Source organism: Vicugna pacos, chromosome 27, assembly GCF_048564905.1.
Source record: "Vicugna pacos chromosome 27, VicPac4, whole genome shotgun sequence".
In the NCBI taxonomy this organism is placed as follows: Eukaryota; Metazoa; Chordata; class Mammalia; order Artiodactyla; family Camelidae; genus Vicugna; species Vicugna pacos.
Window position 1 is genome coordinate 6,180,538 of NC_133013.1, and position 15,126 is coordinate 6,195,663.

The 15,126-nt window shown below is 42.5% G+C and overlaps 1 protein-coding gene across 2 annotated transcripts in view; it reads right to left on the reverse strand.

Moving 5' to 3' along the window:
• Positions 1 to 15,126, reverse strand: part of ENTREP2 (endosomal transmembrane epsin interactor 2) — a 275,220-nt gene that overhangs the window by 90,204 nt on the left and 169,890 nt on the right. The gene's annotated exons all lie outside the window — the stretch shown is intronic.

Below are 15,126 nucleotides of genomic sequence, written 5' to 3' on the forward strand. Positions count from 1 at the left end.
ATTTATACAATGGAATACTTTCAGCCATAAAAACTGACAACATAACGCCATTTGCAGCAACATGGATGCTCCTGCAAAATGTCATTCTAAGTGAAGTAAGCCAGAAAGAGAAAGAAAAATACCATATGAGATCGCTCATATGTGGAATCTGAAAAAAAAAAAAACAAAACAAAAACACAAAACAGAAACAGACTCATAGACATAGAATACAAACTTGTGGTTGCCAAGGGGGTGGGGGGTGGGAAGGGACAGACTGGGATTTCAAAATGCAGAATAGATAAACAAGATTATACTGTATAGCACAGGGAAATACATATAAGATCTTGTGGTAGCTCACAGCGAAAAAAATGTGACAATGAATATATATACATTCATCTATAACTGAAAAATTGTGCTCTACACTGGAATTTGACACAACATTGTAAAATGACTATAACTCAATAAAAAATGTTAAAACAAAAACAAAAACAAAATATTAGAGGACACACACACACAAACACAAAAGCTCACTGTAATATTTTAACACAGTAAATGACACTCCCACGGGCACCATGACAGTTCCAAGGCTGACCATAAAAGATCAAAAAGTGGGCAGTGGCCCAATTCCTAGGAATCTCGGCCCTTCCCCAAAAGTAGTTAAAATAATCCTCCCACTCGTTAGCACATGAAGTTACCGAGCCATAAAAACTAGCAATCCCCACATCTCGTGGCCGCTGTCCCCTCTGAGTGAGATGGCCTGCACTCTGTCTATGGAGTGTACATCTACTGAACACAACCCCCGCACCTCATGGCCTTTCTCTTGCCCTTTGAAACAGCTTGAATTCTGTCTATGGAGTGTGCATCTCTCTGATTAAATTATCTTTACTCAACTGTGGCTCGCTCTTGAATCCTTTCCTGCTCGGGGCCAAGGACTCTCACTTGGCGGGGCACATCCCAGGGACTCAACTGAGGCCTAGGACACGGCCATCCCCTCGCCCCACATTCATTTTCCTGTATCAGGACAACTGCTGACCCAGGGGAGAGGAGTTCTAGTGACTGCAGCCCGGAACCTGGGAGGGGAGTGGGGAGCTTCTCGGCTACAGGCTCCACGCCCTCCACTCTCCCTCCACTGAAAGGGGAGGAACGCGGGGTTCTTGCCAGGGTTGGGGGCAGTGCGTCAGCCTCCAGCACTGAGAGAAGGTTGCTGGAGCCAGCCCAGGAGGGAGGAGACAGAGAAGTGATGATGAGGCCAGTACCTGAAGATTCATAGATAGTATTCCATTCCAAAAGCAATGAAGGAGCAAGAAAAGCAGGACAAATGCACTTATTCCAGGGGTCTGCATCCCTCTCCTACCTGGTGTCCTCAGGTGCTGAGTAGAGAGTCAAAACTGGGCTCCCTGGGCTACCCCCTTAAAAGAGGGCCTTAGGGGGCTCCCTGCAGCTCACCAAGGGCCCCATAGCCTGCAGGGGACCAGCTCCCAGCCACAGCGCCTCCTAGTGGAAGAAGCAAAGGCAAAGGCTGCTGGGAAGGTCCCCTTCCTTGAGCAGGAGGTGTCAGAGCCAGAAGGAATCAGAGTTAAAAAAAATTACAGGTATACATCTGAAGGAAATGAAATCACTATCCCAAAGAGTCATCTGCAGCTGAGAGGGATAAATTAGGGGTTGGGGATTAAAAGGCACACATTACTATATATAAAACAGATAAACAACAGGACCTATTACTTAGCATGGGGAACTGTATTTAATTCCTTGTAATAACACACAATGGAAAAGAATCTAAAAGAAAATACATGTATGTATGTATGTATATGTGTAACTGAATCACTTTGCTGTACACCTGAAACTAACATTGTAAATCAACTACACTTCAATAAAAATTGTAAAAAAAAAAAAAAGGAAAGAAAAAAGTATTTTAGGAATGAGGTTAAAAGAAATATATAATAACTAAGTAAGTGGTGTTATTACAACATCACTTATTTGCACCCCCATGTTCACTGCAGCATTATTTACAAGATATAAAAATGACCTAAGTGTCCTTCTATGGATTAATGGATAAAGAAAATGTTATATATAGACAATGGAATATTATCCAGGCATAAAAAAGAAGGAAATCCTGCCATTTCTGACGACATGGCTGGACTTGAGAGTATTATGCTAAGTGAAATAAGCCAGACAGAGAAAGGTGAATACCACATGATCTCACTGACATGTGGACTCTAGAAAACCGAACTTGTAGGTGCAGAGAACAGACTGGTGGTTATCAGAGGTGGGGTGGGGGTGGGCAAAGCGGGTGAAGGTGGTGAAAAGGAACAAACATCCAATTAAAAGATGAAGACTGAGTCCTGGGGATATAATGTACAGCCTGTGACTATAGTTAATGTTACCATATTTATGGTATATTTGAAAGTTGCTAAGAGAGAAAATCTTAAAAATTCTCATCACACACACAAAACTTTGAAGAGACGGATGCTGACTCAAAAGATTGTGGTAATCATTTTGCAATACATGTGTATCAAATCACTGTGTTATATACCTAAGATTAATACAATGTTGTATGTCAATTACATCTCAAAAAATAGGGGGACTTTTTTTTTAAATTAAGAACTGCATTGTTTGTTTTAGATGACTGTCATGGTGAAAATCTGTACTCAAAGCAGGAAGTTTTCAATAAGGAAACAGTCTGAGAAGTAGCTATGTATATCTCATATGTAAAGGATACACTATTATATACACACACAGAAGCCAATGAATGAGTCTAAATCTGGAGCTCATTCTGGTGTTTTTTGTAACAGAAATCTGGTTTTATAGAAATTTAATCCAAATTTGTGTCCATAATGTATGTAATTATACTCAGCCACAAAACAAAAGACAAATTCATATTAAATTTGATCCAAGTTGACATAACCCTTTTTCTGTATAATATCCTGGTTCACATTCTCCAACTTCTTTGACTTGTTTACCATGCGAAAAAAGTGATATTTTCTTAAAAGTAATCTACATGCAAAACAAATTTACCTCCTCTCTGTCCTCTGTGCAGTGATCCCTGCCTCCACTCCCCCATCCTCACTTCGTACTTTGTTTATGGCAATTCACAATTTCTTCTAAAATGAGTAGTTTAGTTTCCTTTTTTATTAATTCTAATTTTATCAATTTTAATTTCCTTTTAAACCGATGTTCGTTTAGACACGTTTTCTTAAGAATGCCCAGAATTGATCTGAAAAAACTCTCTGAGACTCCAGAGTCTAAAGGCAAAACCAGTGTTAGTTGGAACCATCCCCCAAAACATTAAACCTGTCCATGCATCAACCAAGAAAACAAACCGTAACTTGCTCAGAACACATAATATGATTCTAAAAAAAGTGAAATAAATGAGGGGCAATAATAATGTTAAAAATGGACTCCTTCTGACTCCTTTTTAGCAGTGATCCGAGGGGCTGAGAAGGAACAGCGGGTGCCAAGGGTCCACATCCCAAGGGGTGGACAACACGACATGGCCCCGGGGAAGGAGGGATGGGGAGTTTGGGAGTGTCTCGGAGGTTTAGGGTGAAGTGGAGCCAAGATGGCTCCAACTAGAAGCCAGAAAAACTTGTACTCGTGTCCTCGAGGTTTTCAGCAACAAGCCTCAGCCCCAGCTCTGAGTCTGCACAGACTGGTCCGCTCCTTCCCAGGATAATCTGGAATCAGGTCCGCAGGGGCCATGAGCTCAGCTCACAAACCACATTTGCCATCCTCGCAGGCAACTGTACATCATCAGGAGCAATTCTTAATGTGATGCCAGTCTTTTTATCATTGTGGCACTGAGAAATCAATGTTGTACGACTGTCTTGGAGAATAAATGATACATAAAGTAAACAGATAAAACAGAAAAATAGGGAACATTCTAAGGCAGCAAGTTCCAGAACTGACACGGCTTACAAATTGCTCAGAGATTTCCAAACCTTTCTTCTTTCTTGTGGGAAACACCCCTACATGCACCAACTCCCTTTTTCCATTTTCTGTGAAAGGTGTTCAAATGGGGTGGCAGGAAAAAAAATTGGGATGGAACAATGTTGGGCAGGATAGGGTTATAAAAATGCCCATTCTGAAGCTCTTGTGAGAGCTCCTCATTCATGTGAAAATGTAATATAAAGTTGTCTGGCTGTTTATGGACTTAAACGTTATCAACTTCCCGTGGAATATCATCTTCCTCACCTTCAGTGCAAGTGAACTGGGTATGTCTATCAAAACACTAGAATTGGCAGTTCCCTGAGCTAGCTAACATCACCCTACTTTAAAAGAGTCTTTGAATAGGGACTTTATCTCTCAAATTCTAAGATGAAAAGACATGAAAAGCTCACTGTGAAAAATTTAACAGTTTTTTTTTTTTTGGTCTTGGTAATCAAATGCATTTCTTGGTAATAAAATGGCTTTTCTCAATTTTCAAAAAAAAATTGTTTTTGTCTTTTCACTCTTCTTATTGGAAGAGAAGCCTCCAGCAAACTCTGAATTATATCAGATATTTTCAGTGTGAAGATGACAAGAGGAAAAAAGGCCACAAACTGAGCAAATATCAAAAATGAAAAAGCACAGGGATGATGGACAGAGGTGGACAGCTTAAATGCATGAAGTTAAACAAAGATCCCAGGCTTCAAAGCTCCTGCTTCCACAGAGGGAGCAGAGCACTGGGGTTCAACTGACAACCACGGCATCACTGAGTCACAGGCACCAGCTGGAGCCACGGACTCGGACACAAAACTCAGTATAAATTTGCAAAACCCATTCGCGAATGAGAATTCTCCTGTCAATTTCTCATACTGTAAATAGTAGTAAAATTACAGGAAAGCAGACAGAGGAGGAAACAAGTGTTCTGATTATCTGAAATTTCTGTTGCTGAAAACCTTAAGGACATAAATCTAAGGTTCTCTGGCTTAGCAAACAGAAAATGCTGAACGCTGCCTAATCTTTATTCGTTGTATCAAGACCTTTCGGTGCTTCAGGGATGTCCCTAAAGATTAGCAATGCTTTTCTTGAATTTTGCTAAATAAAATTGAAGTTTTAATTTTAGAGCAATTGTTCATTATTTTAGAGGCAAGTACTGCAAAGAAAAAAATCCTTTCAGTAGCCCATAATCTTACCATGGAGGAAAAAAAACCCTTCTGAGGTTTTAAAAGAAAAATAGGAGTAGCATGGTCAGAAAATTCCAACTATGCAGAAAAATACTTAATGAAAAGGGAGGTCTCCCATATTTCCTGTATTCTAATCCCTCTCCCTAAAACTTCCATTATGAACAGTATCTTATGATGCCTTCCAAACACTGATGATTGTGTGTCTACATATATTCTTCTATACAGGAGTTACTTTTCAAAAAATGGATGGAAAGGGGGCATACTGGATTCGGTCCAGTGCATCTCGTTTCTTTCTTATAACAAATCTTGGTAATTGTTCCCACCAATAGAGTTTTAACTCATTCTTCCTAAAAGAAGCAGCATAATATTCCATCTGCGCTTTTTTACCTGGTGATTCCCCACTTTTGTGATGCCACACATCACGTTCATCCATCCACCCACTGATCCATCCATCCATCCACCCATCCATCCATCCACCCACTCATCCATCCATCCATCCACCCACCCATCCATCCATCCGCTGCCCTCCAAACTCCTTTCACACTAGCAGCCCTACACCCCGGTTTCAGTCCCCCAAGCTCCATGAGATGACTGTGTCCTCCTGACACTATAAAGTGGAAAGGGCCCCAAGGCAGAGAACTAGGGTGACCTCAGAACTCATGCCTGGACTTCTCTCTGAGGGACTGCAGTCCTGCCCTACCTACAGGCAACAGGTTGAAAATGGTTCCTCTTTTACTTTGTCCAGTGTTGTAACTATTTGCAGTGAGAGGGTTAATTTATGACCAGTTCCTCCATCATGGCAGGAAGCGGAAGCCTGGAGAAGAGGCTTTTAAAATAATGAGTTCTTTAAATGTTTGATAGTCTTATTTGTGAGAGGTATACAGGAAGATGATAAAAAATTTAAAACCCATGTTTTCAGCTATCAGCTTTACAACGGAAATCATACTTAAGGAATTGAATATGCTTTTTTTTTTAGCTTTTCTTGATAAATGTAATATTGAAATGTGTTTTAATAATGCAAATGGATTGCAAATCCGTTCGGAATTATTCATGTTTGCACATGATTGGGATACTCTAATTTGCAGAACATGCCTGCCCTGTGGGAGTCGTTGCCCTTTGGTTAGTACAGACAGCACGGAAAGGACACACACGCACAAAGGGCCAGAAGTACTAATACAGGTGAAGACAGTGTTTTGATGCCATCAACCATAGCTACCTCTCCAGAAACCTGGCCTTCCTGCAGCCCCACCAGCCCACAACCTTGGGCGGAACACTGACCCTCCCATCGGCGCCACGGGCCCTGGGCTCTCAGTGAGCAGCACTGGTCCAGAACATTGTGATTGTGCAGTGAGCACCAGGCGTTGCTGCCTGTGGAGATAATGGCGTGCACCGTCAGGACCACCTTCTTCTGGGGGCACTCTTTAAGGAGCCTGATCTATGGAAATCTGCCAAGGCACCTGTGACTCATCTGTGGGACATCAGTGTTCCTTCCAGAGCACCCCAGCTGGGAAGCTCTGATTTGACCAATTCTCTACCAATGGACGCTGTGTTGTTTTAAGCCACCCAATTGGTGTTACTTTGTTACAGCGGCCCGGGGAAACTGATACCTGTCCCAAACCAGGTGTTATTTTAATTGAAGTTAATTAAATTCATATATTCTTGTAGTGAAACCTGACATGTTTATAATACTGATATTTACATCTACTATTATATATTTATTTTTAAATCATGTTTTATGATTTTCTATAGTTTCAGAGTTCTATCTTCCTGTAGGTTCGTAATAGTTCTTGTAAATTTTAGGACTAGGTATTTTACAGTTTTTGTAACTATTATTTAAAAGAATGGTTTTTTTCCCCTAATATATGGTCTAAGGAATTTTTTTTTAATTATCACCCTGCTTTCTACAGAATTCTCACATTTGGTTATTGTGTAAAAATTGTATAAAATCTCTTTTTTCTCAATCTCATATCCAAACTTTTAGGAAGTTCTGCAAATCATCCTAAATCTAATCATTTTCATTACCCCCACTGCTACCCTCACACCTGGTTCAAGCCACCATCATCTCTTATCTGGATTACCATTTGTATTAATCAGGGTTCTTTACAGAAACTGGGAAATGTGTGTGTGTGTGTGTGTGTGTGTGTATACGTGTATATGGTATACATACATACATGTACACACACACACACACAGATTATTTTAAAGAACTGGCTGTTCAAGTCCAAAGGCAGTCAGCTGGCAGATTTCCTTCCTGCTCAGTGGAGGTCAGTCTTTGTCCTGTTAAGGCCTTCACCTGATTGGATGAGACCCACCCACATTACAGAGGGGAACTGGCTTTACTCAAAGACCACCAATTTAAGTGTTAATTTCATCCCCCTACAAAAGAAAAACCTTCATGGAAACATCCATAAAACGTTTGACCAAATATCTGGGCACCACGGCCCAGTCAAGCTGACACACACATTAGCCATCCCACTGATCGAGGCTCCCTACAAGTCTCCCTTTCTTCGTGCCCTCTACAGCCTGTCCACTCAGCAGCCAGAACGATCTTGTAAAAAGGTAAGCAGGACTACGTCACTGTCTGCTAACACCTTCCAGCGGCTCCCCACTTCACACCAAATCCAACTTCTGACAGATACTTACAGGGACCTGTATTTGCTTTTCTGCTCCTTTCCTCTGTGACCTCATCTTCTCCCTGTCCCCCTCGCTCACTCCCCTCCCACCACAGTGGCTTCCTGACCATCCTCAGAACCTGTCACTCCCACTCAGGGCCTTTGCACGGACGACTCCTTCTGCCGATGTCCACACAGCTAACACTCTCTCACTCAGCCAGGGTACCACCTGCCCAACGAGTCCTGCAATCACCTCCCTGTGGAAAGCAGCGAGCTCTCCCCTCCCCACCCTCTCGTTCCCCTGCACTATACTCTCCCTGCTCCTCCCTCCTTCCCAAGCGTCACCTCCTAGCATACGGTGTCACCATGTAATCTGATGGCTGTGCGCCCTCATTAGGATGCCAGCGCTCTCTCTCTGATGTGCTCACATGCTCGGAACAGTGCTTAGTAGATAGGAGGCACTCGATGAGCACTGGTTGAGTAAATGAATGACATAAAATGGAAAGATAAAAATGTCATTAACATTCCCTGCCAGAGTTTTTAGTTCTGGTTAAGATGGTGTGAGCACACTGCACCCTATCTGTCCCCCCTAATTACAACTCAAAAGCTGGACAGAATACACAAAGCGACCAGGTCAGGACTCTGGGAAGTTAGTAAAGGCAGGCAGAGTGGGTAGGGAAACTGAAACTCAAAGAATAGCCATATGGTGATAGATTCCCTGGTTTTTTGTTTGTGTTTGTTTTGTTTTTCCCTCCCATGCGTCCTGGCTTACATAACCCGATCTCCCAAAACTATGAACACATACAGACCCAGAAAACACTCTGTTCAGAGTACTGTGGAGTGACGGAGGGGCTGTGAGAAAGTTTTGTGATTCTCCTGCTGGAAGCTGCGGGGAGGGGCAGATGCTGGGCAGTTTTGGGGTAGGGGAACAAAACTGCTGGCTGGGACAGTCCTTCCCTCTCACCACTTTCCCCTGACACAAATGCAGTCGTAGGAAGCACGTGAGAGTGCAGGGAGGCAAAAGCCCGCATTTTATAGCCAGATCACTGGGAAAGGAGAGAACCAGAATAGTTAAAACTATCGTGAAAAAGAGCCAAGGCATAGAGTTCACACTGCTTGATTTTAACTCTTCCCCTAAAGCTACAGGAACCATGATAGTGTGGTATTGGTGAAGGGTAGACAAGGATCAATGGAACAGAGCCCAGAAATACTTTCACACAAACATGGCCAACTGTGCTTTGACAAAGGGACAATGGCAATTCAGCAAAGAAAGACCATCTTTTCAAAAAATAGTGCTGGAAAAATTGGACATCTGTATGCCAAAGACTTAAACCTCAAGGTACACCTCACATCATATGCAAAATCTAACTCAAAATGGAACATGGACCTAACTGCAATATGTAAGACTAAAAAAACTCTTAGAAGAAAACTTAGAAGGAAATATTCAGAACCTTGGGTTAGCCAAAGAGTTCTTAGACACAACACCAAAAGCGTGATCCTTAAAAGAAAAAACATTGACAAGTTGGAAAAGAAATTCTTGGAAAATAAACTTTCACTAAGGAAGACACTGTCAAGAAAATGAAAAGCAAAGCCACAGGTTTGGAAGAAATACTTTCAAATGACATACTCTGACAAGCGACTGGTATTGAGACGGCGTCAAGAGTTTCAAAACCAACACCACAGTATAAAGTGGGAAAAAGAGCTGACAGACATTTCAATGTGAAAAGATACACAGATGGCAAAAAAGCACATGAAAAGATGTTGAACATCACTGGTCAGTAAGGAAATGCAAACTAAAAGCAGAAAAACATTCTACTACATACACGTGTATTAGAACGTGTATACAAAACAAACAACACACTGCTAAAGCGGACAAGTGCTGGGCGGACCAGAACACCTGTCCTCCTTTGCTAGGGGGAGGGCAAAGTGGTGCAGCCACGCAGATACACAGTTCAGCAACGTCTTACAAAGTTAAAAGTTACCTCCACATCTGACCCAGCAACCCTACTCCAAGGCATTTAACTGAGAAAAATGAAAATTTACATTCATACACAAACTGTAACAGAGAAGAACGAACCTGACTCCATGTTAGAGCTGTTCCTTTAGCTCTAACCCTGTGCTGTTTCCTGGGCTTAGACCTGCTGGTTCTGCACTGTCTGTAAAAACTTGCCTAGAGCCTGAAATAGACAGGAGAGCCATTCTCAAGACTCTGACCTTTAAGGGTACAACACGTTCCCATTCACACAGAGATAAAAAGTTGCAGGACAGAGAGTAACACCTGTGTTGTTGGAGATTTACAGGAACATTATGACCTGAACTATGTGGACAGCTGCAAAAAAAAAATAAAGGATTCCAAAGCCAAGAAGTTTGCAACAACTAACCACACCTCCTCCCCTTTTTAATCTAAAAGGAGCCTGAATCTGACTTGGGGAAGATGGTTCTCTAGGACTTGAATGCCCCATCTTCTCTGGCTGCTGGCTTCTGAATAAAGTCGCTATTCCTGGCCCCAACAACAAGTCTCCTGATTTATTGGCCTGTCGTGCAGCAAGCAGAATGAATTCGGACTCGGTAACAAAACCTATACGCAAATGTCCACAGAAGCTTTATTCATCATCATCAAAAAATGGAAATGAAGCAGTATTTTAATGGGTTAAGGGATAAAGCAGCTGTGTTACATCCATACAAATGAGCAGTGCCTAGCAATAAAAGGGAACGCAATTCCTTATCTATAGAACAACGGGGTTGAGTTTCAAATGCATCGTGCTAAGTTAATGAAGCCGGTCTCAGGAGAGTATATATTGCACAAGTTCATTTAGATGACATTCTGGAAGAGGAAAAATTACAAGGATGGAGACCAGATCCTCTGTTTCCAAGGATTAGCAGTGGGGTCGAAGTTTGACTAGAAAGGGGCGACATAAGAGAATTGTTTTGAGGGGGTGGATCACAGAATTGTTTCTATCCCGTCTGTGGTGGGGGTGCTTATACCAATCTATATATACATATGTTAAAACTCATGGAACTCTCCACCAAAGAATGGTGAACTTTCCTGTAGGTGAAGTTTTTAAATATTTAAATTCACTGCCATAGTTTAGAAGATATTGGCTATCTTGGAACTTACTCAAGACCCACCATATCTGACCACCATTCTGGAACTACATATTTATCTGAATAGCCAGGTTAGGAAACCAATGTAACAATATTTTTTCCCCATTTCTGTAGCAGGAAGGAAAAAAGACTTCTTATATTTTTACTATTTTAGCTTTTAAAATATAGCTTTACAGTCTTAGCTATTCTCACCTATTAGGAAACAAGCACAGATCATCTCAAGGAACAGGCTTGTTGATTAAGAAAAAGCAATGGTTTTATCCAGTGTTCACACTAGAGAGCAGAGTTCCTCCCTCCCAAGTTCTCACCTCCATTTCCACTTACTGACTACTCCTTTTGGAAGGGGAGTGAGAATCAGATTTTGTTGCGTAAGAATAATTTGGGATAGGGTGGTACTTAGGCAGTGCGGTCAGGGACGGCCTTTGTGGGGAGACTAAAGAGGAGGAGGAGAAAGCCAGAGTGAGATCTGGGGGACAGCACCGCAGGTGGAGAAAACAGCACAGGCCCTACAGAAAGCAGGTGCGCGTGCACACAGGGAGGAACAGGCAGGTGAGGGTGGTCTGGCAGTGGGAGGAAGGGGAGGGGCTGGGAGAGGGGCAGGGACAGATCACACAGGCCCTAGTAAGCCACAACGAGGAGTCCAGACTCATTCCAAGTGCGACTAGCAGGCACGAGAGATTTTTGAGCTGGGGAGTGACGTGACTTGGGTTTCACCAGTGTGGCTCGCAGACTAAGAGGCCAGAGTGGAATCAGGGAGATGGAATTACAGCTGCACTGGTCCAGCAAGAGATGGTAGTGGCTTAGACCAGGGAAGCTGTGGTGAAGGTGAGGCAAAGTGGAGGGACCCTGGATGTATCAGGAGGGTAGAACCAACAGTCTTGTGGCAGATCTCGCTGTGAGAGACAGAGAGAGGAATCAGGGTGGGCTCTGAAATTCGTGATCTGGGCAACTTAAAACAGTAGCATCAGTTGCTGAGATGGGAGAGTGTGGAGAGGAACAGACCTGGGCATGAAGCGAACAATTCTGCTGTGAATGTGCTCTATGTGAGATGCTCACCAGTCATCCCTGTGAGGATGGTGACTAGGCAGTTGGAACCATGAGTCTGGAGCCCAGGGAAGAAGCTGGACTGGAGAAAGTACTGAAGGCATGGGTCTGGATGACATCACAGTCTCAAGAGAACATGGACTTGGCCCTGCAGCATCCTTCCCTTTAGGAGGAAAAGCCAGAGAGGCTGAGAAGGGACAGCCAGGGATGGGCGGGGGGGACCTGGAGAGAAACATTCAAATGTTGCTGTTAGGTCAATGGAGAGGAGCCCACGCTTGACCATTGGGTCTGGCGATGTGATGGCCAGAGACCCAAGAATGGTATCAGGACTGCCCGGCAGTGTTGCAGGTACCCTTGGGCTGCTGTCACAGCCCAGGCCAGTATTCCTTTGGGATGGGGAGCAGTACCCAGCCGGGGGCAAGTAGGATGGGTACCAGCCAACTGTGGGAGGCCCAGTGCTCAGGGGAGCCTAAGCATTCAGTGGAGGTGACAGACTGGAGTTAAGGGGACCAGGAGAATCTCCAGGACCAGAGCAATACTTTGTGATGGAAGGGAGGGACAGGGCCTGTGGGCTTCCCAAATATGGGGCATTAGGGCACATCCCCATTCACTTGAATATTGAAGGGAATAGTGATCCTGTGTGGCTGGAAGATTTAAGATGCTAAGATGGTTACATTTATAGAGGAGAAAGAGGTATCTTTTATCAAGGGAAAAGCTAAATATAACAAGTTTAGACTACCACATAACAATGTCCTAGTTTTAATTAACTTTCAGAATTCAGCACATTTCTAAAAAAATAAACTTTTCTTTCTGATCACACTGAGCCAGTTTTTAATATCTGCCTCATATGTTTTTCCCCAAGAACAAGTTATATCAAAGTACCTAAGACCTACTGAAAAAAAAATTGGCAAACATTCATTTTCATTTTTAAGTTCATTTGCAAAGAACACAACTGTTTAAAGTGGCAGCTCTCTCAAGCTTTCTGTAGGTAAATGAGAACATTAAATTTCAAATGTATCTCTCTACTAAAACCATACAGAGAACCTTATCCTTTCTTTCATACGAAAAACAGAGGATGACTATCTGCTCAGATGGAATGAAAATTTGAACAGCCACCTTGAAAAAAATTAATCATATTTTGTTTTTCAGCTAACATAAAATAGTCAAAGTCAACTCGAAGGTTTAAATAATCTGAACATACCGATTACTGACTCCCATTACCTTCCCTCATGAATATCACTTGACAAGGAAAGACTAACAATAATAAGTTGGGTGGTTTGCAGATCAGACACTTATATACAGATTCTTACCACTGGTGTTTATAATCCAGCTTCGGATGAAACATCAATACAACCAAAAAAGCCAATTATATTTAGGGAAATAAACTTCCCTGTTGCTATAGGCTGCCTTGTGTCCTCCCAAAATTCAATCTATCTGTTAAGGAGTTTTTATTGTTCCCACTTTAGAAGAGAAATATGTAGGGTTAAATGTCGACTAAAAAGTAATAATGTATTTATATACGTCTACAACTTTCCTGGGAGAAAAACAGCTGCAAATTAAATAAGTTTCTTCTCCCAAAATTCCTGTCTACAGATCATTTTTGAAAAGTTTTTTAAATAATCAAGTTTACTGAGGTGTAATTCACACACAATAAAATTCATCCTTTTTTTCCCCATTTTTAAAATGGATGTATAGTTGATATACAATGTTGTGTTAGTTTCTGGTGTATAGCATAGTGATGCAATTTTATATATATTCTTCTATATATATATATATATATTTTTTTTCATTACAGGTTACTAGAAGCCATAGAATATAGTTCCCAGTGCCAAACAGTAGGACCTTGTTGTTTCAGATCACTTCTTTTATATACTGTGACCTCAACAATTTCCCCCAAACAGAAATTTAGACCCCTCTGATGCCTGTTTAAAAGTGGGGTGACTTGTGTTGATGCTTTTTCTAAACTCACTCCTGGTAAAGACCGGTCACAGGCAAAGTAGAGAAGTCTTCCAAGCCTCAGCCTCAAAAGCTCGATGGCATAACCCTGGGCCAGCTGGCTGACCCTGTGGGATTACCTCTGATCCCCAGTTTCTCTTTGACCCACAGTTTCTACTTTGGTAACACGAGGGTCAGAACTCCCCTGGGGTCAGTGGGAAGGGTGGGAGACTCACATACACAGAGTACCTGGGGCAGTTCCTGGCACAGAATAGGAAGCTATTTCTAGAATGATCGACTGTATGACTACAAAAGAAAATACACTCAGCAAAGTCATGAATTGGAGTGTGTAATAAAGAGAGTTCCGAGTAATTCCTTTAAAGAATATGTTCAATTCTTGTAATCTCAATACCTGCTCACATGTGTGGAGCTGTCATCACCATCACAGTAATCTGTCACCATGTAATAGAAAAGAACAAATCTGACTCCACATTAGATCTGTTCCTTTGGCTCTAACCCTGTTTTGTAGGCTTAGTCTTGCTGGTTCTGCACCTTCTGTAAAAGAATGTTTCCTAGAGCCTGCAATAGACAAGAGAGACCATTCTCAAGGCTCTGACCTTTAAGGGTGTAACACTACCCTATTCATATAAAGATAAGAAGTTGCAGAACAGAAAATAACACTTCTTTGTTGGAGGCTTACAGGCACATCAAGACCTGATCTATGTGGACAGCTGCAAGAACAAAGGATTCCAACACCAAGAAGCTTGCAACAAACAAACACACATCTTCCCCTTCTTAATATAAAAGGAGCCTGCATTCTAACCTGGGGAAGATGGTTCTCCAGGACATTAGTCCTCCATCTTCTTGGTCTGCTAGCTTTCAGAATAAAGTCATTATTCCTTGCGCCATCACTTCATCTCCCAATGTACTGGCCTGTCATGCAGCGAGCAGAACAAGTTTGAACTCAGCAACAACCAGGCCACGAGGGCCCCTCACTCACTCCCTCACGGAGGCAGCATCCAGCACAAAGCACAGGCAGCAGGCCAGATTGATAGACGTGACCAACCTCCAATTCGCAGATCTGCAACTATTTCAGGACAAGCCAAGCTGACTGTGAGTAACAACTTCCGCCTTCTGCAAAACCCACCAATCAGCATTTACCCTTCAGCATAGCTTATCTGCATAACAACTTCTGCCTCCCTGGACCTGAATGAGAACTACGGGTGGGAAAATTCATCCCCGCCCCCCTCTCTCTTAGACACGCCCCTTTCACTTTCAGTGTACGCAGCAATCAAAACGTACCTCTCAGTGCCCCTCATTTGCATTAAACCCCACCAATCAGCTCC